We start from the raw sequence: 23,204 nt of genomic DNA, 5'->3' as shown, positions 1-23,204 counted from the left end.
CCCTCCAATGAAAGGAGACCAAATAGAGAGCAAGCTAATTACAACTAGCTTCATCATGAGAAGACAGGAAGGAGGTATTTTGACATAATCTAGGTAATTTAGTTTTTCTGGGTGTACATTTTCTTTGGATTTGTCAAGACCTTTCCAGCCTCATTTTACTTGATTTTCTCCTTCACACATTATTATTTTTAGTCAAATTGGCATGCTAATAGTTCTCAATACATGTTACCATCTCCTGCCTCAGTTCCTCACTTATGCTTTGTATAATCTCTGGTTTCCTTTCAAACCCAGCTCAGATACCACTTCCCACACCAATCATTTTCTGAATGCCAGGGTATTGCTACTTTCTTCTTGAAATGCTTTTATGTGATTTTGTATTTACTTTTTATTTACTTGCTTTTGTGGAAGTCACATCTTGCCCAGCAGAATATAAACTCATAGGATCCTAGATTTAGAGCTCTAGTGTTGGATGAGACTTCAGAGACCATCTAATCCAATGCTTTTGTTTTAACAGATGAGGAAACTGAGACCTTGGGAGGTGAAGCGACATTCTTAAGGTCCTGTAGGGAGTTGGAACCAAAAGTGGGAATTGAACTCAGATCCACTGACCCCAGAGCCAGAGTTATTTCCCAGTTTCTGTATCTCCTGGTGCTTAGTACATAATACACTAAATAAATGTTTGTTGAATGGAATTGAAAGGCTAACAGCATCAGTATTCAATTCCTGATGAATACATAAAAGGATAATCAATGGATTTGAGTCTTTGTCATTTCTCGAAGGCCCCTGAAGTTTTTATTCAAGCTAGAACTCTTTAGGCAGTGGAGTGCTAACATAAGGCAGCTTGAAGCTGAGAGGTTCATTGTTAGCTAAACTTGCATGTGAAAGGTAAAATTTTAGAACAAAGAGGAGGTACAAGGCAATAGTGTCCAAGTAGCCCCCACTTCATCTTTTGGTCCTTGTCTTTCTTGCCCCTCCCTATTTATGATCATTAGATACACACAAGGTCTTGGGGGGCCTGAGGGAAACTTCAATTCTTTGGAATCATGTAACCCTTTTCAGTTTGTTGAATTTCTCAAAATGATGTGAAGGGAAATGCATGTTGGGAATCAGCAACATATAAGGGTCAAATGAGACTTTCTAACCCTAAGCTAAATATAAGGCTTAGGACAAAGAATTGGGTTCTTTTAGCAAAAGGAAGTGTGTGTGTGTGTGTGTGTGTACACACTCTGTGTATCTGCAGCCACAAGACACCTACTGAGAGTTTTTATTAGTCAGCCAGAGGGTGTAAGTTGTTAAAAATAAAAGGTATTTAATGAAATTGCATTATAATAAAAATAGCAATAGGATGTTCTGACCATTTACCCAGCATAATAAAACTAAAATAATAATTTTGTCTGTCACAAGGCAGACTTAATAAAGGTTGCAGTTAGCTGACTGCATGATATATACTATAAAAGAGCTTAAAGGTTCCTAATCCTAAGCTAAGATTCTAGAAGCTGATGGACCCCTTTCCTTATGAATAGAAAGTCTGAGTATTTGAGACATTGCCTTTTTCACTAAAAAAGCTGAAATAGTGTTTAAATTAAATACAAGGGAGTGGTCAAGCAAATTTTCTTATTGAGAAGAGGTAGCACCTCAGTTTTAGACTATAACTGAGGTCTGGTTGCAACAGTAAGGAAAACCCAGAGAGGCAGGTAGCCTCAGAGATGTGATATGATATCCTGCCACCCTCTGTGACTGAGAATGTCATAACTCCCCTAGCTAACTGTCAAATGAGGGCATTGGACTAGATGGTTTATAAGATCTCTTTTGTTTGTAAATCCTGTTATCTAGAGGGAGCAGTAGGGATAGGCTCATAATTTCCATTGGGGAGCAGCAGAGATATTACTTCCCAACAGGGGGGAATCATGGTAAACCACCCAGCACAGAGTAGCAATGACCATCTGGGAGGGAAGATGACCTAAGGAGGGCAGCACAATAAGACTTACCAGGAATCATCAGTGGTCTTTCAGTATTAGAGAAATGAGGTTTCCCTATATTTGTGTACTCTAGGGAGCCGCTAGGTGGTTCAGTGGATAGAATGCTAGGCCTGGAATAAGGAAGACCAGAAGATCGGGCCTCAGACACTTCCTAGTTGTGGGACCCTGGGACAGTCATTTAACCATGTTTGCCTTAATTTCCTCATCTGTAAAACTGACTGGAGAAGGAAATGGCAAATCACTCCAGTATGCCTGCCAAGAAATCCCCAAATGGGGTCATGAAAAGTCAGACACAACTGAAAAATGACAACAGCACGTGCACCCTGGTTTCATATGTTTCTTCCACATGTACTCACCAGTGCATATATGCAAAGTGTCCCTATTTTTCTTGATAATGTACTGTTTACATGTCAATCAACTAGCATTTATTATGCTGATTTTATTATGTTAGGTATAAAGTAAGAATGTTCTAATTATATTTTTATCATACTATTTCATCCAGTGCCTTTTCTTTGAATGAATGATACCCTCTGGCTAATATCTAGCCTTATCAATAGTTCTTTTCAGACATACTTTTAGGGGCATGGGTAGGTTAGTTACCATTGTGCAGATGAGGAATCATATCTCCAGGATTTGCTAGCATGATCTTTGAGGATTAATGTTATTTCATCACTTTTGACTTTTTTGGCTTCCCTGGGAGTATATTCAGTTGGTGGCCTGAAGCCCACTCAGAATAAGGGGTAGTATTTGGAGGACCTTGCATGACTTTGAGCCAAAATTGTTGCCTAGGAGGAGACACTTAAGTTCAAGGTCTAGAAAATCTTTCTTAAGTGAGTTTGTCTCTGGCCTAGCCCCACATGTTAGTGGAGCTTTGTGAGTGTCCTGGGAACTCAACCTCACTGTATTAGTGTTGCTTTCTTTCCCTATACTTGTAAAATCACAGAATTTTACCCTCCCTACCCCTAAAAAGAAACCCAAAGAAAAGTATAAAATGATTTTCTGTCTTGTGTCACTTCTCTTTCATTTCTACCATAAGGGTGGTAGAGTGAATGAAAGAATGAAAAAAGTAAATGAATGAAAAGACTTTCATGATGCTTTTATGATGCTTTTAATATATGCTAGGATTTATAATAAGCTTGGAGGATGCAAACATAAAGGCAATGGCAATCGGTGCCCTCAAGGAGCTTCCATATTAATAAGGAAGACAATACACTGAAGGGTATGGAACCATAGATCAATTGATTGAGTGATAGCAAGGGAAGTAGTAGATGCTGGAAGTCGGTTAGTTCTTAGGCTATCTATAAAAATTAGTTTAACTGTTAGTGCTTTATAAAGAAGAGTCTTGTCCAAAGGCCACTGAAACAGACAGAGAAGAATTGAATATTGACAATATTAATAAATATCAACTTTCAATGAAATTGGAAAACAAAAGGAAGTCGTAACCAAATGAAGAAGGGCTTTCCCTGGAGATATAAAGAAAAGAATTGACTTTTCTTTGTGTATCTAAAGGCAACAAGAGACAATGATTTATGAGATACTTGAATCCAGCAATCATGATGGTCACAAGAAAGGCTATATATTCCATTGTCTATTGTAGAGCTGTAAAGGAATTAAATAATTACTTGATATGACTCTCCAAACAACCAAATACATACTTTGATATTTTGTGTATAGGTTATTGTAAAGATGGAGAAGAGAGAAAATATGGACAATATGGTTCAGGATTAACAAATAAGGAGACCGAAGACTTTTGGACTGTCCTGAAGTCTGATGCCTATATATCAGAAATATTTTGCTTTAGAAGAGAGTAGGAAGATTCTGTGCATAATAAGCACAAAAAAATCACAAAACATGAAATTGTTTATAGCAGTTAGGAAACAACATGATTTAGAGATGAGAGAGACAGAGACAGACAGAGACGGGGGAGAAAGAAAGAGGGAAGGAGAGCAAGTTCTGGATCTAAAATCAGGATGTATTGGGTTCAAATCTCATGTCAACACTAGTGTGTGTGACTATGATCATGTTCATCAATGAGTTTCTCTTTCCTATCTCAGAGTTTTGAGGTTCAAATGACAGAATGTATGGTGCTTTGTAAACCTTGGATCCCTATGTAAATGTTAGTTATATATTATATATAATAATAAAATTGCCATAATCATAATTGTTATAACTGACATTTAACTGTTGTTAATAAACTATCCTGAGAAGGAAACTAAAAGAACCTAGAAACAGCCAGCAAACATTTGATCTCCACACCATGTGGAGCGATAAGGCAGCCAAGGGCAGCAGAAATTTAGAACTTAAACTTGTTTGTAAAATCTTATGGAGAAGGATGAGAGAAGATCATTAGCAGCATTGCCTCATGAAGCATTGAGAAGCAGTGGAGGAAAAACAAGCTGAAAGGAAATCTTGGGGAGAGATCCAGCTAATTCTAAATTCTCCCATGGAAATTTAAGTCTGAAACAGGAAGGGAAGAGAAACTCAAAAATATCTTTAAAGATTTTTCTAACTCTTTTCACAGTCAAGGACATTTGAGCTACCACATTTGGGTTTTAATATCATCACCCTAGATTTGTTGCCAGGTGAAGGACACTGATGGAAACACAGATGACAAACAACTGAAATAGACTAAGCATACACAGTGGCTTAACTCCAAAGAACTTTGAGGACTCAGTTCTCAAGGTTTACAGAAAGACAGGAAGGTACAGGAGGTAACTGAGAGAATATCAGTAACTACCAACCCATGTCTTCTGTTATCATCAAAAATTTTTATGAGAATAATATATATATGGCAATCAAAGGTATCTTGTATGAGGATATGAGAAGGGAACAAGTAGGCTTTCACAAGTGATCACATCTTTACCACCACATGTTTAACTGAAAGATGTAGGGAATACAGAGTTGTACTGTGATTATTATTTGCTGACTATGTGTGTATTGTTGTTTAGTCATTCAGTTGTATGTTATTATTCACGATCCCATGGACCATTCGGTCCAAGGTGTGTTTTTGGGCAAAGATCCTGAAGTAATTTGTCATTTCCTTCTCCAGTGGATTAAGGCAGATAGAGGTTAAGTAACTTTCTTAGGGTCACACAGCTAATATATAAGCTAGATTTGAACATTGGAGTTTGTGGCTAAAAGGTCAAAACTCAGAAAGGTCTTTGGGCCTCTGTCTTTAGCCATTCATGGCCATGTCAGTGGCTGCAACGGAGTGCATACCATCAACTCCCCATGGACATTGAAAAAAATCCTCCTGATTAGATGTGATGATGATACTGACAATGCCTTTCTATTAGACCTCACCCAGTGTTAAGTGTAGGTGGTGAGTCTAGAGCAGTGATTCCTGGGAAACCATAGGATTGTTGCAAGGGGTCTGTGGATCTGCAAAGTAAATTGCCACAAAAAATTTCATTTCACACATCATTTAGCTCTAACAGAATATTCAGTTTGACTCAGTAGAATATAACAACAAACATATCTTCTGCAGACTAAATAAATACCATGTCTCACACATAGACATATTACTATTTTTTATATGCATGGTTATGCTGTTTTGATTATTAAGATGCAAATTAATATGAAAGAATTTCTAAATTCAGGGTAGTTTTTTGTTGTCAAATATTTTTGTCAGTTCAGTTCAATCTCACTCAATAAGCATTTATTAAATACTTATCATAATCCAGAGATTATGCTACTACAACTACAAAGGCAAAAAAAAAAGGGATGAAACAGTCCCTGTCTTTAAGGAACTTACAATCTTTTTGATGGTAAAAAAAGGGACCCTCATATTTTAAAAGGTTGGAAACCACTGTTTTAAAGGTCTGTTGTTTGCATATTTTCTTTGGATTCCTTGGTACAATATATCTGTTTAGAGAATCCACCCAACATCTCTTGTTTCTTAAACCCCTTTAAAATTAGTAAAAATTAGTTTAAAAAACTAATTCCTTCTTCATTTCTCCAAATTAAAGAATAATTTGAAGGTACTAGACTTTGTTTCAGGAAGATCTTTAAAGCTAACTAAAAGACATCAATATTCCCTCATGTCTACCCCCCTTCTACTTGGTTATCAAGTAATAAGAAATTAAAACCCCTGAGTAACATAATCATTTTCCTCCCCCTGCTATTGTATGATCTATAATTTGTTTAATAGCAATTGCCTTTCCTTTCACACAAATAAAGACAGTACTAAATAGTGAGAGAAATATTAATTGCTCATGAGTAAGCTGAACCAATATAGTAAAAATTAAAGTGTGACCTAAATTAATTTACTTGTCCAGTGACATATAAATCAGACTACTAAAACTTATTTTATAGAACTAGAAAACACAATAACAAAATTCATCTGGAAGAACAAAAGGTTGACAATATTAAGAGAATCAATAAAAACACGTGAAGGAAGATGGCTGAGCAGTTGTATTACAAAGAGGTAATCATAAAAACAATGATATAAAATAAAGAAATATTTATGTATCAGTGGTATATATATATATATATATATATATATATATATATATATATATATATTATGCAGATAATACACAGCTGTAAATGACCATAGTAATCTAGTATTTGATTAATACAAAGTTCTAATCTATTGGGACAAGAACTCACTATTTGACAAAAACTTCTGGGAAAACTAGAAAGCAGTTTGGCAGAAACTAGTTTTAGACCAACATCTCACACCATATACCACTATAAGGTCAAAATGGGTACATGATTTAAACATAAAGGGTGATATCATAAATAGATTAGGAGAGCATGGAATATTTTACCTGTCCAGTGTGTTGATAAGGGAAGATTTATGTTGAAACAGGAGATAAGAAAGCATTATAAGATGTAAAATGGATTATTTTGAATGCATTAAATTAGTAAGTTTTTGCACAAACAAAACCAACGCAGGCAAGATTAGAAGGGAAGTAGAACTGAGGAAAAGATTTTTATGGTAAGTTTCTCTGATAAAGACCCCATTTCTTAATTATATAGAGAACTGAGTCAAATTTACAAGAATACAAGTCATTCCCCAATTGATAGTCAAAGGATATGAAGATGAGGAAATCGAAGCTATTTATAGTCAAATGAAAAAGTACTCTAAATCACTGGGTTTTTTCATCCAAACCTGTTTATTAAATATTTGTCATCTGAACAAAAAGAATTATTTAATTCAGTCTTAAGGAGTCTCAGAACTGTGAGCTTTCTACATTAGGACCCCTCCATATAAATCTCTCAGGTTTTAGGAAAGGTGTCCTTCATTTCATTTTAAAAGATGATTGCTTTGCCAAAAGATGCAGCTAGATTTGCTTCCGTGAAAGCTTCTGATATAGTCAGATGGGCATGACAAACTCTTTTTATTATTAATTTTTTTGGTTTTTGCAAGGCCATGGGGTTAAGTGACTTGCCCAAGGTTACACAGCTAGGTAATTATTAAATATCTGAGATCATATTTGAACTCAGGTCCTTCTGACTCCAGGGCTGGTGCTCTATCCACTATGCCACCTAGCTGCCCCTATATGACAAACTTTTATATCTTCACAGGAGGATTCATCTTCCAAGGCAAGGGCATTTACCATTTCTTCAGCCAAGGGCATTTACCATCTCTTCAGCGTCTGTTCTTAGAAATATGTACTCGGGTGGGGGTGCAGCTAGGTGGTGTAGTGGATAGAGAGCGCCAGCCCTGAAGTCAGGAAACCTGAGTTTGAATCCTACCTCAGACCCTTAATAATTGCCTGACTGTACTTGCCTTGGGAAAGTCACTTAACCCCATTGCTTTAAATAAATTAAAAAAAAAGAAAAAAAGGAAATATGTACTCACAGTATTCTATCTGTTGATTTCTGACCATCTAAGTCCACATTAGTCTTAGAGCTGCTATTGGTAGCAAAAAGGTATCTTTCCAATTTTGTACTCAATACCCTCTTCTTTCAATTGCTCTTGCGATTTACCAAACCTTGCAATTTCAGGTTGCTTATAGATCACCGAATTGTAGTCAGTGTGTGTAGCACCCTCAGCCAAACCTTCAACATAGATAATGCCATCATCTTCTGCTTTGTGAGCTGACATGGGGCCAGCAACTACATCTCCACTAACAAAGATATTTGGAATTTTGGTTTGGAATCTGGTATTGACTGGGATTCTACTTTTGGGATCCAGTTTCCAAGCTCTTCTAGTTGCAAATTGTGGGCCAACACAAACCAAGAGTACATTACAAGTGAGAACTTAAGATTTTTCTCTAGAAGCAACTTCAACTACTGCATCAATTTTTCCATCTGGTTTCTTGGTAGCTCCAGTAACTGGTATTTAGTTTAAACTTAAATCCTTGTTTTTAAAGGATTTGCTGAAAATTTTTAGAAATATCCATGTCAATTTCATACCAACTGCATGACCTAAGATCTTAATTGCTGTCACTGCTGCACCAGTTGTTGCCATACAGAACCCAATTCCACACCTATTACTCCTATAACAATGAAAACCATCTTTTCTGGAACTTTTTTAGGCATAAGGCACTTGTAGATGATACAATTGTATCTTCATCAATCGTGATTCCAGGGAAGGGGAGTAACTTCTGAACCTGTGGCTATGAGAGTGTTCTTTGTGTTGATAACCTGAATGCTGCCATCAACATTTTAATGTTGGGACCTGATTTTTTTTTAGATTTTGCAAGGCAATGGGGTTAAGTGGCTTGCCCAAGGTCACACAGCTAGGTAATTATTAAGTGTCTGAGGCCGGATTTGAGCTCAGGTACTCCTGACTCCAGGTCTAGTGCTCTATCCACTGCACCACTTAGCCGCCCCTGGGAGCTGATTTTTGCCCTATATCTTTAATCTATCACATAGGTTACCTTATTTTGCTTAAATAAAAGAACAATTCCACTAGTTAGAGCCTTTAAAACAGTACTCTTTTGTTCCATCATCTTCTCTCAGTTCAAGTAAATTTCTGCAATTTCAGTTTTGCTAGGGTGAATTCTTTATGAGTCAAATGATAAAATTGCAAGGTATTCAATAAAGCCTTTGAAGAAATACAGCCAACATTGAAACAAGTTGTACCAAGTGTTTCATTTTTTTTTCAGCACAGACTGTCTAAGTTCAGTTGAGTAGCTTTAATATCAGCAACATATCCTCTAGGACCACAACCTATAATTGTTATATCAGCATCAATTGGTTGATCTGCACAAATACTCAAAGGAAATGCAAAAATCCCCTGTAGGCCACGGGACATTGGACTGAAATGGTCTCTCTTGACTAGTGTTCAGGACACACAACTCCAGCTCTGCATTTTTGTCTTGGATGACCCCTCAGCCTTGGGCTTTCACCTCTGCCCACAACTTCTACTCACCCTCTAAATCACTATTGATTAGAGAAATGCAAATAAAAACAATTCTGAGGTATCAAATTACACAATTGACTAGGAGGACATAAAAAGAAAATTACAAATGGTAAAGGAGATGTGGCAAAATTGGGACATCAATGTATTGTTGATGGTGTTGTTGTGAACTGATCCAACCATTCTGGAGAGCAATTTGGAACTATGCTTAAAGGACTATAAAACTGTGCATACTCTGGCCCTACATTATTAGGTCTTTATTCCAAAGAAATTTTTCTATAAAAAGGACAAGGACGTATATGTACAAAAATCTTTATGGAAGCTCTTTTTGTGATAAGAAATAATTAGAAATTGGGGGATGCCCATTAATTGGAGAATAGCTGAACAAGTTGTGATGTATGATTGTATTGTGCTATAAGAAATGATGAGCAGGATGGTTTCAGAAAAACCTGGAAAGACTTATATGAACTAAGGCAAAGTGAAGAAAATAGAACCAGGGAAAGATCATAGTAGCAATATTATATAGTGGTCAATTGTGAATGACATCTATTCTCAGCAATACAATGATCCAAAACAATTCTGAAGGACATATAACGTAAAATGCTATTCAATTCCAGACAAAGAACTGGAGCTTGAATTTAGAGCTTGCTTGCTCCTCTCTTTCTCTCTCTCTCTCTCTCTCTCCCCCCTTCCTTTCACAACATGACTAATATAGAAATATGGTTTGCTGAACTGTACAAGTATAATTTATAACAGATTTCTTGCCTTCTTAGCAAGGAGGGAAGAGAAAGAGAGAGAATTTGGAACTCAAAATTTTTCATTCATTCATTCATTTTATTCATTTCCTTTTTCCAAATACATGTAAATATAGTTTTCAATATTCAATTTTAGTTAGATTTTGAGTTCCACAATTTTCTACTTCCTTCCTCTTGACAGCAAGCAATCTGATATAGGTTATACATGTACAACTATGTTAAACATATTTCCATATTAATCATGTTGTGAAAGAAGAATCAGGACAAAAGGGAAAAACCATGAGAAGAAAAAATAAAACAAATTTTAAAAATTGAAATCAGTATGCTTTTTTCTACATTCCATATTACTTTATCTGGATCTGAATGATATTTTTCATCACAAGTCTTAGAATTGTCTTTGATCATTGAACTGCTGAGAACAGTTACATCTAAGTTAATCAGCTCACAATGTTACTGTTACTGTGTACAATGTTCTCCTACTTCTACTTCATTCAGCATCAGTTCATGTAAGTCTTTCCAGGTTTTTCTGAAATCCATCTGCTCATTATTTCTTAAAGCACAATAGTATTCTGTATACTCGTTTGGTATTCAAAATTTAAAAATGAATATTAAAATTGTTTTACATGTAATTGGAAAAAATTAAAAATTAAAAATAGCTGCCATTGTTTGCTTGATAAATATGAGTTCTGATAGAAATTTTTGCAACTGAATGAATTAGACCACTTTTATAAATGGTTCACATTTAGAATGTACTGTTTTATCTTTCATTTTATGAATAAAACAAGTTGATATTTTTGTTACTAATTTTCTACTGAAAATAGATGTAGACTAAAGCCAGTGCAATGAGAATCCTAGGAAAGGAAGGTGGCTGTGCATTGATAGAAGCCTGTTTTTCAAGGGATAGCTAAGAAAATACTTTGAGGGTCAGTGATTATCATCAGCATGTATCTTCTGTCTCACAGCACAGATCAGGCATCTATTGGAGAGCAGCACAGACTGAAAAAATCGTCACCTTGGAGCCAACTTAGTGATGAGACTGCTTCTAGTCTGGATTTGTGTCTGGACTTTGGCTAATATAGCCTTCATGAACCCAAAGTCACCTCTAGGGCAGGAATCATGAGAAGTTTACTATTCACAAATATAGAGAAGATTATTTTTTTCTGCCATCTTAAAGCCAGATTGTTTTCCTCTATTTCTCATGGGGAGAGACCCTTCACTGTAGTGGGAGAACTTCTAGAATGGAATACCAGTTTGTCAGTCAATAAGCATTTATTAAGAACTAATTATAAAGAAAGGCAGAAACAGTCCCTGCCCTCAAGGAACTTACGTTCTAGTGGGAGAGATGATGCCTGTCCTTCATTCAAGTATTTCATTTTTTTTCAACACAGACTAAGTCCAGTTGAGTAGTTTTAATAGCAGCAACAGAAGAAGACCACAATATCAGGGAGGTGATGCCATGACAGGCATATGAATTGGATTTGAGTGAGGGGGGGCTGTGCTAAGTCACCAGCTTCACTTTCTACTCCAGAGTTCAAATATGAATCAGGATGACTAGAGATAGCCTTGGATGTGAGGCAATTAGGGTTAAGTGACTTGCCCAAGGTCACACAACTAGTAAGTGTCAAGTGTCTGAGACCAGATTCTAATTCTCATCCTTTTGATTCCAAGGCTGGTGCTCTATCCACCCCCTTACCTAGCAGAGGTGGAAGGGAGATCATGTCAGAGGGGAACACTAGCAGTTGGGGCCTGGGAAAGACTTCATGCAGAAGGCAGCAAAGGTGAGTTGGAAGAGAAATCTAGGCAGAGGAATAGATAGTACAAAGTCTTGATGATGAGACTGTTGAAGACTAAAACATGTTGGGGTGTGGTCCAGTTTCATGTTCTTGAATGTGTGAACAAATTAATGAAAGTGAGGCTAAGGGAAAGAGGAGAGAAAGGCAATAAAGGCAATTGGGAAGAAATTGATCCCTTGAGGGGATTAGCAGCAGCAACAGCAGCAGCAGTAAATAACATCAGGGGATAAGTAGCATAAAGAGGGAGAGCATCATAAAGAGAATTTAGGGACAATACTGAACTGATAATAGTACCTATCAGAAGGAAATAAGGTCAAGTTTATATAGGGGAGCAATGTATGATGTATGTACTGGGAAAGGGGTAAGGGAGGAATTAGGGGAAGGACTTGAGGTAATTCTCATCTCAATGGATTTACATCTCAATACCCCTTTTCTGTGGGATAGCTTTTGGGGAGATGTTGGAAGGAGTTGTGTATTTTCATCTCAGTATATCTTCTGGTGGGATAGCCCTCTAGGTAGAGTTTGGAGGTAGCCCAAATTGGAAGTTATTTATCTAAATAACAATGGAATGGGAATCTGATACACACAGGATATGCAAGACCTGCAAAGAAGAAAACAATATTAGACATAACATTTTCCCCTGTCTAATCTCTACTGCAAAACCTGATATCTAATTGTCTGATCTTACTATCTCTTATACTTTATGTTTCTTCCTTAAGGATATGATTTCTCTCTCATCACACCCAATTTGGATCAATGTATACCATGGAAACAATGTAAAGACTGCCAAATTGCCTTCTGTGGGGGGTGTGGGGAAGGAAGTAAGATTAGGGGAAAATTGTAAAACTCAAAATAAATAAAATCTTAAAAAAACTAATATTTCCTCTACTTCAAGATGAAGTATAAAGTGTAAAGAACAGTAATTATGTTCATTTAGTTGAGTTGTAGAGTATATAGAGGACGGTGATGTACATTAAGGCTCTAAGTTAGAATGGAGATGGATCATGAGAGGTTTAAGAACACAAACAAAGGGGTTTATATGTTTAATCTTAGCAAAAAAAGAAGTTACGTTTTTGGGCAGAGGAATGAAATGGCTTGAATTGGGCTTTAGGAAAATTTGGCAGCATTGAGGAAGATGGATTGAAATGGAAAGTGTTGAAGCAGGAAGACCAGTTGGGAGGTTATTTCAATAGTCTAAGTTCCAGGTAATCAGAGAGAGGTTAAGTCAAAATGGCAGAGTAGGAGAAAGTAGTACAGCTTAATTCCTTCCCCAAACCTCTTCTCCAGAGTTCTCAAAAACATACCAAACTAAATTATGATCAGGAAATACAAGAAAAAGTCAGGTTGAGTTATTTCAGTTCAATGTGAATTAGATACAACAGAGGTCTGCAGGCACCAAATACAGTTTCTGCTCAGGAGCATATTTTGCATGCCCAGGGACTGAAAAAAAAACTGAAACTGAGCACCCACAGTAGCAGATCCCAGAGGATTCCTGAGCTAATGAAGGCCACAGGAATGGGCACCATTTGGCAGCTCTGTCATCCATTATCCAGTTCCAGGTCAGACTGGAATGTAGAGAGGAGCAGTTGCTAGCTAAGTCTATTTGTGTACTGAGCAATGCACAATTTTGGAAGCAAACAGCTGACTGTGTGATTCTGATGCCAGGAACAGTGCAAAGACTCATTTCTAGCCTAAACCCCAAGGTTGAGATTTACAATGAAATATGCAGGCTAGGAGTCCTGGACCAAAAGGGAGTCTACAGTTGAATTATTCTAAAACTGTGGAGCCTCAATTCTCTTAGTTTCTGAGCCCAGCAAGAGTCTACTGAAACTTTCAACCAGGGACAGGCTGACTGACCCAAATCTATATCAAAAACTTGCACAGCTGAGACCAGGAGGGCAACAATTAAATTTCTCCCTGAATTGCTTTACTTTGATAAACCTGAACATTATAGTCCTTAAGGATTCAACAGGACAAATGCTCAAGTCAAGTCGAGAAGTGAACAGAGTCCATTTAACATAAAATTCAAAGTCAAGAAGTTGACTAAGAGGATGAACAAAAACCAAAAAACGAAAAAAAGAATTCCACCTTAAAGAGCTGGAAACCGCGAAGTTCAAGAAATAAAAGTCAGTAGAGAATGCCTCCAAAACATTTATAAGCAAAGCCTCAAAGAAAGATGCAACTTGGACATAAGTCCACTAGAATTCATGGAAAAGTTAAAATAAGAGTTTTTTTTTTAAATTATTTATTTATTTTCCCATCTACATGTAAAGATGGTTTGTAACAATCATTTTCTTGGTAAGGCCTTGAGTCCCACATTTTCCTTCCTCCCCCCTTCCCTCCTTCCATTCTCTAGACAGAGAGTATTCTAATGTAGGTTATACATGTGTAACTATTTTAAACATAAAATGAGTTTATAAAATAGAGAACAAAATGATTTAAGAAGTCAATTGTTTTAGTTTTTGGCAAGGCAAATGGGGATAAGTGGCTTGCCCAAGGCCACACAGCTAGGTAATTATTAAGTGTTTGAGACCAGATTTGAACCCAGGTACTCCTGACTCCAGGGCTGGTGCTTTATCCACTGTGCCACCTAGCCTCCCCAAGAAGTCAAATTTTTAAAAAAAGAGTGTGGTAGAGGAAAAATAGGAAAACAAATGAGAATTATAGGAGAAAGATATGAAAAAAGAATTAATAGTTTGCAAAAAGAAGTATAAGTACTAACCATCCGCAAAATAATTCTCTGAAAATTATAATGGACAAAATAGAAACTAATGATTTCATGAGACAAGAAATATTAGAACAAAATCAAAAGACTAAAAAAAATAGAAACAAATATGAAGTGTATCTCATAGCAAAAATTGACCTGGAAAATAGATTGAGGAGAAACCACTGGACTACCTTACAGATATGACCAAAAAAGGGTCTAGACATCATATTTCAAGAAATCCGCAGTGGGGTTAAGTGACTTGCCCAAGGCCACACAGCTAGGTAATTATTAAGTGTCTGAGATCATATTTGAACTCAGGTCCTCCTGACTCCAGGACCAGTGCTCTATCCACTGTGCCACCTAACTGCCCCAAGAAATCTTAAAAGAAAATTATCCAGATCTCTTAGAATCAGAAGGCAAAATAGAAATGGAAATAATCCACCAGTCACTTCCTAAAAGGAACTCCAAAATGGAAACTCCCAGCAATTTTATAGCTTAAATCCAGAGTTTCCAGGTTTTTTTTTTAAAAAGCACTTCAAGCAAATAGAAATAATTTGAATATCAATGGCACAGTTAATGAGTTAGCAGCTACTACTATAAGGAAGTAGAGAACATGGAATATGATATTCCAGAAGGCAAAAGATATAGGCTTATAGCCTGGTAAAATTGAGTATGATCCTATAGGGAAAAATGAACCCTTAGTGAAACTGTTGACTTCCAAGCATTGCTAATAAAAAGATCATAGCTGATAAGATAATTTGACATACAAATACAGTCAAGAGAACATAAAAGGGTAAACATGAGTGAACAATCATAATGAACTCAACAGATTTAAAATGTTTGCATTCTAATATGGAGAGTTTATACATATATTCCCTCAGAAATCTATTATCATCAGAGGTTAAATAGGGAGTCTAATTAGAGGACCTGGTAGGAATTTTGTTATGTTTTGATGATTTTTTTTGCAAGGCAAATGGGGTTAAGTGGCTTGCCCAAGGCCACACAGTTAGGTAATTATTAAGTGTCTGAGACCGGATTTGAACCCAGGTACTCCTGACTCTAGGGCCAGTGCTTTATCCACTGTGCCACCTAGACACCCCTGTTTTGATGATTTTTAAAAGAACAATGGAAAGGATGAGAAAGAGGAATATGACAGAAGAAAGAAAAGGTAAAATGAAGGAAATTATCTCCTATAAATGAGATGTATAAATAGAAGTCTGTACAACATGGATAAAGAAGTGAGGATGAGGAGGAGGCAAAGCTTGAACCTCACTCTCATCTGAACTGGTGCTCATTGACACACAATTGTGTACTAGAATAAATTACACTTTACAGGGAAACAGATAAAGGGATTAAGGCAACCAGGATTAAGGCAGATTAAACCATAGATTAATCAGATAGATAACAAAATCTTAAAGAGGGCACAGGAGACAAAGAGAAGGAAAAATACAAAATTATAGGATGGAGGGAGATAGATGATTACCAATCATAATTGTTGTAAACCTTAAAAATTTAGGGTTAAAATAAAATGATAGAAAATAGAGGTTAGACATGCCATTTTTTATTCTTTAGGATTTACTGTAAATTTATAGAAGCCATTTATCCAAGTTGATATATATATATATATATATATATATATATATATATATATTTACAGAGAGAGAGAGAGAGAGAGAGAGAGAGAGAGAGAGAGAGAGAGTATTTATGCATAAAAAGGAATATCACTAACTTCCTTGGAGAACCTGCCTATTAGGTTGCACAGTATTAATTGCTTATCAAAGAATTATCATCCCTATACAATACTATATGATGAATTGTTATCTCTTACTGGAATTGAAATATAATGGGGGCAGGACAAGTTTTCTGACTTTTATAATAATTTGTCTTTCTGAGTTTGTAATTAACATAGGGGGAGATAACATTCCTTTAACAGAAAGAAATCAGACTTTTTACCAGGAATATAGTTTGAAATACTAATTAAACTTTCTCACTGTGAATGTAAACATGATGAACTCTTGGTATAACATAAGAGGAAAGTAAATGCATTAGAAACCAGAATCTATATATTATTTACAAGAAACATTCTTTTTTTTAATACTTACAGATTTTATTTATTTTGAATTTTACAATTTTCCCCCTTATCTTACTTCCCTCCCCCCCCACCACGGAAAGCAATTTGCCAGTCTTTACATTGTTTCCATGGTAAACATTGATCCAAATTGAATGTGATGAGAGAGAAATCATATCTTTAAGGAAGAAACATAAAGTAAAAGAGAGAGCAAGATGAGACAATAAGATATCAGTTTTACAAGAAACATTCTTAAAACAGTTATACCTAGAGTTAAAATAAGGAACTAAATCACAGTTTGTTATATCATGATCTCATCAGACAGATTGATAGTAAAAATTAGACCTAGTTAAAAGAGAAAAATAAGGAAACTGCATTTTTCTAAAAGGTACTATAAACAATGAAATTATATCAATCTAAATATATATGCATACATACTTATATGTATATATACATACACACACACACACATATATATATATATATAAAATATAAAATATGTGTACATTTATTTTATATATTTATATATACATTTAGGACCTTAATATAACTTGAGAAATGTTCAATATAACAGACACCTGGAATATGTAAAATGATATATACTTATTTCTTCAAGTATTTAAAGGGCTGCCATGTGTAGGATAGATTTAATTTGTTCTATTTGACCTAAGAAGGAATAAACAGAAGCTATGAGGGGAAGTTGAGAAAAGATTAAACTATTTTCATGAATTCAAGAACTCTTAAATGATCTTTCCTTGACTTTTTTTTCCCAGGTTAGTTGTCTTTGATATAAAATATCTTACATTTTCTTCTATTTTTTTTAGTCTTTTGAACATGTTCTACTATTTCTTACTGTTTAAATAATTGATTTCTGTTTGGTGTATTATAGTTTTCAGGAAGTTGATATTTTGGGGTTAAGGTTTGCCACTTTCTCTTTTAAATCACTTAATTTTCTTCTAATTCTTTCCCTAAGAGTTCTTATTTAATTTTTTATTTCTTTTATCATTTCTTTTAGGTATTCGTGCATTCCTTATGGTAAATTCACTTTCTTCTTTGAGTCTGAATATAGTTGTTAGAGAGTTAAATTTACAGTGGTTTTGTAGACAGGGAGTTTGGGGGACAGAGAAATATTGTGACTTTTTCTGTACTGTTAAAGTACTTTACTGTGTATGTGCTGTTCTGTATTGGTTTGGTGGGTGGTGGCCCCATGTCTGTCCTTGGTAATGCCCCTTAGGGCAGTAACATGTGCAATACTAAGAGACACCAAGCATTTTCAGTAGGCAATAAATGCTACACATGCACACTAGATAATATCTTACATCAGGCATTAAGCCACTTTTTAAGGACTATGGTATGAGCTCCATGCAGTTGGATCTATGTTGATCTAAGCTCGGTAACTGCCTTATGGCTGTTTCCTTTTCTTTTCTCTTTTTTCCCTTTCTTAGCTTGACTGTCCCCTTTCTGTTCTCCTTCAGTTGTCTCTTTTTGCTTAACCTTATTTCTTTTTTAGACTGTCCTTTTTGATATTCTCCCTCAACCATCTCTTATCATGCTAAAGTACCTAAACTTGATTCCCACTTAGGGACCTATGGTTTCCTACCTTCACTTTAGTCTTTCTTTCCCTCAATTTCTGCTAATCAACCTGTTTCATTAGTTTTTCTCTTTCCCTTTGGTTCACGACAATAGTGAAACTCATTATCTAGCTGCTTCTCCAAAGAAACTAATTTGTGGACTTTTTAAAGTAATTTCTTTTTTTTTATTAGTAATTTCTAGATCATTTGTGCAGTCTGTGAATTAAATTCTAAGCCTTTCTTACCTCCCTGAATCAGAGTTTGATGATTTTGCCCCCCCCCCGATGAACCACCGATGTCTCTCTCATCAACAAGAGTTTTTTGATACCAGTTGGTATTTTTACTTGATTTACTTATATCTCCAACTCTGGTTCTTGAACTAGGACTTTATGTCAAGGTCAGGCTCTGTCCCTTGCTGGACTTTTGAGTGGAGTAGTCATACCTGTTTGAAATCACCTTTAATTCCTGGAGTTCTTGCTCTGATCTTCACTTCCCAGTGTTCAGTCCCACCTTGCCCTTGGATTTTTTTTATTTTGAAGAATACTTGATTTTTCCGGCTCTCTATAATCTCTAGACAGTGTTAGGGCCATCAGAGACCTCGGATATGCATTATCAAATATGAGCTCTTCAGCATCACTCTGATTACTCCTTGCCTACTCTCACTCTGAGACTTTCAAGTTCTTCACCCTGGGGCTTTATGACTAACCTGAGGCTTTCCAGAGGGACTCATTGATTTTGCTCCTTTCAGAGAGAGGGCTTTGCTGCCTAGATGTATCCTAGTGCTGATACTGGCTTTGTTGGCATGCCCTTCTCTCCTATTATCTGTGGACTTCCATCTGATTTTCTGATCAGTTTCAGAATGGAAAAGTCTTTTTCTGTAGTTTCTCATTGAATTTCTTGATTATTATTTGGTCTGGTAGGAACTGAGTTTTGCTAGAATAAATGTGCAGGAACTCGGTGACCTGACTCTCATTTACAAGATAAGATTTGACTCAATCAGTTTCTCATAAAAGAAGTTCTCTTAGCCCTTTCTCTCTGTGCCTCAAAGAGCCTTTCAAAAAAAATTCTCCTAGTTCTGGTTTCTATACTTAGTTTCTCTCTTAGTCATGACAGTTAATAGTCTCTCTAGAATTCAGAAGAACTACTTCTCTCTCAAGTGATTATTTATTCCCTATCAATGACACAGACACAGTGACAATATTAATTATTTTTGTGGGAGCCACTTTTTTATCTGGAGTTACATATTAATGGTCCATCTGATTGTTCCCCAAATGCTATAATAGACCTTCTGATCTTCATCCATCTCTTCTGGTCATTGTCATTTAGTAATTCATAAGTTAATTATTCTAATGGTTTGCATTGCTGGGCATATATGCAACATGGTTCTTTTTCAGAATTTTCTAGGCATGTGACAAAGTTTAACCAAGGGCTTGAGAGGATCTCTGGTGCTATAACCACCAAAGAAACTTGTCAGTTCAGTCCTTTTCCTAGTCTCCCCATGCCTTCTCTCTTCTTACTCATTCAACACTAATTAGAGTATAAACTTGAAGGGGATTTTGGAGACCAACTATTCCATTCCCATTAATTTTCAGAATAGGGAGCTGAACTCCAAAGAAAGGAGGTTACTTTTCCTATATCATACTGCTAGTCTTTTCAGGCAGGATTGAAAACAAACCCTCAAATAATGTCTCAAACTCTTCTCTTAAGTGCATTTAAGTGTCCCTCAATTCTTAAAATTAGCATATTCTTCATAATTCTGTCATAATTTTTTTTGTTCAATCTAAGGCATTCTATTACTTCTGGATCTGATTAGAAATGGAGCTCTATTGTCCATCTATAAGAAAGATTTCCCTTCATTGCCTCTACCCCCTTCTTCATACATCAGCATTTAATTCCATTGGGCTCATTGGAAGACTTAAAATGCTAGCATTGAAACTATCTAATTCTTTCAGTGTGGAATAAACCAACAATCAGCCCAGGAGTAATCCCATAAAGTTCTAGGGTCATTTTGGAATCAGGCCTTAATTTTTTTAAAGAAAGATTTTATTTATTTTGAGTTTGATAATTTTTCCCCTATTCTTGCTTCCCTTCCGCACTCCCACAGAAGAGAATCTGTTAGTCTTTACATTGTTTCCATGGTATACATTGATCTAAGTTGAATGTGATGAGAGAGAAATCATAGCCTTGAGGAAGAAACATAAAGTATAAGAGATAGCAAATATAATAAGATAACGGTTTTTTCCTAAATTGAAGGCAATAGTCTTTAGTCTTTGTTCAAACACCAGTTATTTCTCTGTATACAGATGGTATTCTCCATTGCAGATAGCCCAAATTTGTCCCTGATTGTTGCCCTGATGGAATGAGCGAGTCCATCAAGGTTGATCATCACCCCCATGTTGCTGTTAGGGTGTACATTGTTTTTTTGGTTCTGCTCATCTTGTTCAGCATCAGTCCATGCAGATTCTTTCAGGCTTCCCTGAATTCCCATCCCTCCTGGTTTTTAATAGAACAATTGTGTTCCATGACATACATATACCACAGTTTGTTAAGCCATTCCCCAATTGTAGGACATTCACTTAATTTCCAATTCTTTGCCACCACAAACAGAGCTATTATGAATATTTTTGTACAAATGATGTTTTTACCCTTTTCATAATCTCTTTAGGATATAGTCCCAATAAAGGTATTGTTGCATCAAAGGGTATGCACATTTTTGTTGCCCTTTGGGCATAATTGCAGATTTTCCAGAAAGGTTGGTTGAGTTCACAGTTCCACCAACAATGTACTAGTGTCCCAGATTTCCCACATCTCTTCCAATATTGATCATTATCCTTTCTGGTCATATTGGCCAGTCTGAGAGGTGTGAGGTGGTACCTCAGAGATACCTTAATTTGCATTTCTCTAATAAGTAATGATTTAGAGCAATTTTTCTTATGACTATGGGTCGCTTTGATTTCCTCAACTGTAAGTTGCCTTTGCATATCCTTTGACCATTTGTCAATTGGGGAATGACTTGGTTTTTTGAAAATTTGACTCAGCTCTCTGTATATTTTAGAAATGAATCCTTTGTCAGAAATACTAGTTGTAAAAATTGTTTCCCAATTTACTACTTTTCTTTTGATCTTGGTTACAGTGGTTTTGTCTGTGTAAAAGCTTTTTAATTTAATGTAATCAAAATTATCTAGTTTGTTTTTAATGATGTTCTCCATCTCTTCCTTGGTCATAAACTGCTTCCCTTTCCATAGATCTGACAGATTTACTATTCCTTTACTTTCTACTTTACTTATAATATTGGTTTTTATGTCTAAATCTTATATCTATTTGGATCTTATCTTGGTATGAGGTGTGAGGTGTTCGTCTAATCTAAGTTTCTTCCCATACGAACTTCCTATTTTCCCAACAGTTTTTATCAAAGAGAGAGTTTTTTATCCCAATGGCTGGATTCTTTGGGTTTATTAAACAGCAGATTACTATAATCATTTCCTGCTATTGCACCTAGTCTATTCCACTGGTCCACACTCTATTTCTTAGCCAATACCCAACAGTTTTGATGAGGCCTTAATTGTTTTGAGAATATGTACTGTCACTTTACTGTTTTGAATGAAATGTCTAAATGATGATCAATTTCTTTTTTCCCATCCCTGATGCCAAATTCATTTATATTTCCCCACAAGTTGAAATTGAATGAGAGTGCATATGGAGTCACCAAATGATTGTCATGTTATTGCTACCTATTGATTTGACTTTTATTTGCGTGATCAGTTCATTGCATTGGAATTTGACTGGCCTTTCTCGTACTTTGATGAGAGGAATTGATACTTGTTTGAGGACGGTTACATTAGAGATGGCCAACTGTCAGAATGAGAACTGGGACTGATATTTTCAGAAATTCTAACCTCCTCAAGTGACACCTGTCTACTTGTGGCATCTTTGTAACTCTATAGTGTTAATAGTCAAGGATCCCAAAGAGGGAGATATTATAGTCCCCAAAGAGCTAAAATGACATAGGATTATAGAGAGTGAGGTTGGACTCAACAAGAACTGACTGGGGTCTTTAGACAGAAAATCTGATCTGGTGACTTAAGGGAAGCCATGAAAATTCTTTTTCTGTTCCTTCCTCAAACTTTTCTTGAAGAAAATGTCTAGTTATCTTGGATCATGGACAAAAAGGAAAAGGTATGAGAAAGGAAGGAAAAATGATGCCCCCAAATTACATCTACTGATAAGAAATAAAGGATAATTGAAATCTAGAAAGAATGGATCTGCCTATGAAATGTACTATAACAACTTTAAGACACATATGTCGTAAGGCTCTGTGTGTGTGTGTGTGTGTGTGTAGGTTACCTACCCATGCATTGTGGTAGGGGACTCTTAAGGAAGGACAGTATACACTGATGCATGAATATATTCTTGAGAAAGAGTGCATAAAAGGTCCTATATGGCTATTGGGAGATTGAGCTGATCTATAATTTTTCCTCCTCTTCTTTTTTTTGCCAAAATCAGCTCCTCTATTTATATCCCACTCCCCTCCCATCTTCACCAGGATAATCCCTTTTCTCTCTCATCTTTAAACTAGCATTATTCACTGACATTCTCCGTTTCCTTCAAACATTCCCAGATATTCATCCTTAAAAAAACCCCAAATCTTCATATTACTCTTCCTTTCCCTGAAGCTACAATCCTATAGCTCTTTCCTTTTGTTTTTATTGTTATTATTATTATTAATATATTTTTCCAATTATATGTACAGATAATTTTCTATATGTTTAATAAAATTTTTTCCCTCATACCCTTTCCTCACCCTACCCTAGGATAGCAAGTAAAAACACGAGAAAGGAAAAAGCAAAAATAAATTAAAAAGGTAAAGATCTGCATTCAGATTCCATAGATGGCATTTTCTGTCACAAGCCTTTTAAATTTGTCTTTGCTCACTGTTTTGCTGAGAAGAACTAAGTAATCCATCATAGTTGATCATTTCACAATATTGCTGTTAAGGTGTACAATGTTTTCCTGGTT

General features: G+C 35.9%; 1 pseudogene; it reads right to left on the bottom strand.

Annotated features, from left to right (window-relative positions):
- Nucleotides 1-7,235: 7,235 nt before the first annotated feature.
- LOC141501438 (dihydrolipoyl dehydrogenase, mitochondrial-like) lies at nucleotides 7,236-9,246 on the bottom strand (annotated as a pseudogene).
- Nucleotides 9,247-23,204: the final 13,958 nt, after the last annotated feature.

This window comes from Macrotis lagotis, chromosome X (genome assembly GCF_037893015.1).
Source record: "Macrotis lagotis isolate mMagLag1 chromosome X, bilby.v1.9.chrom.fasta, whole genome shotgun sequence".
In the NCBI taxonomy this organism is placed as follows: Eukaryota; Metazoa; Chordata; class Mammalia; order Peramelemorphia; family Peramelidae; genus Macrotis; species Macrotis lagotis.
The sequence above is the reverse complement of the archived record's forward strand: the minus strand, read 5'-3'. Positions and strand labels throughout refer to the sequence as shown.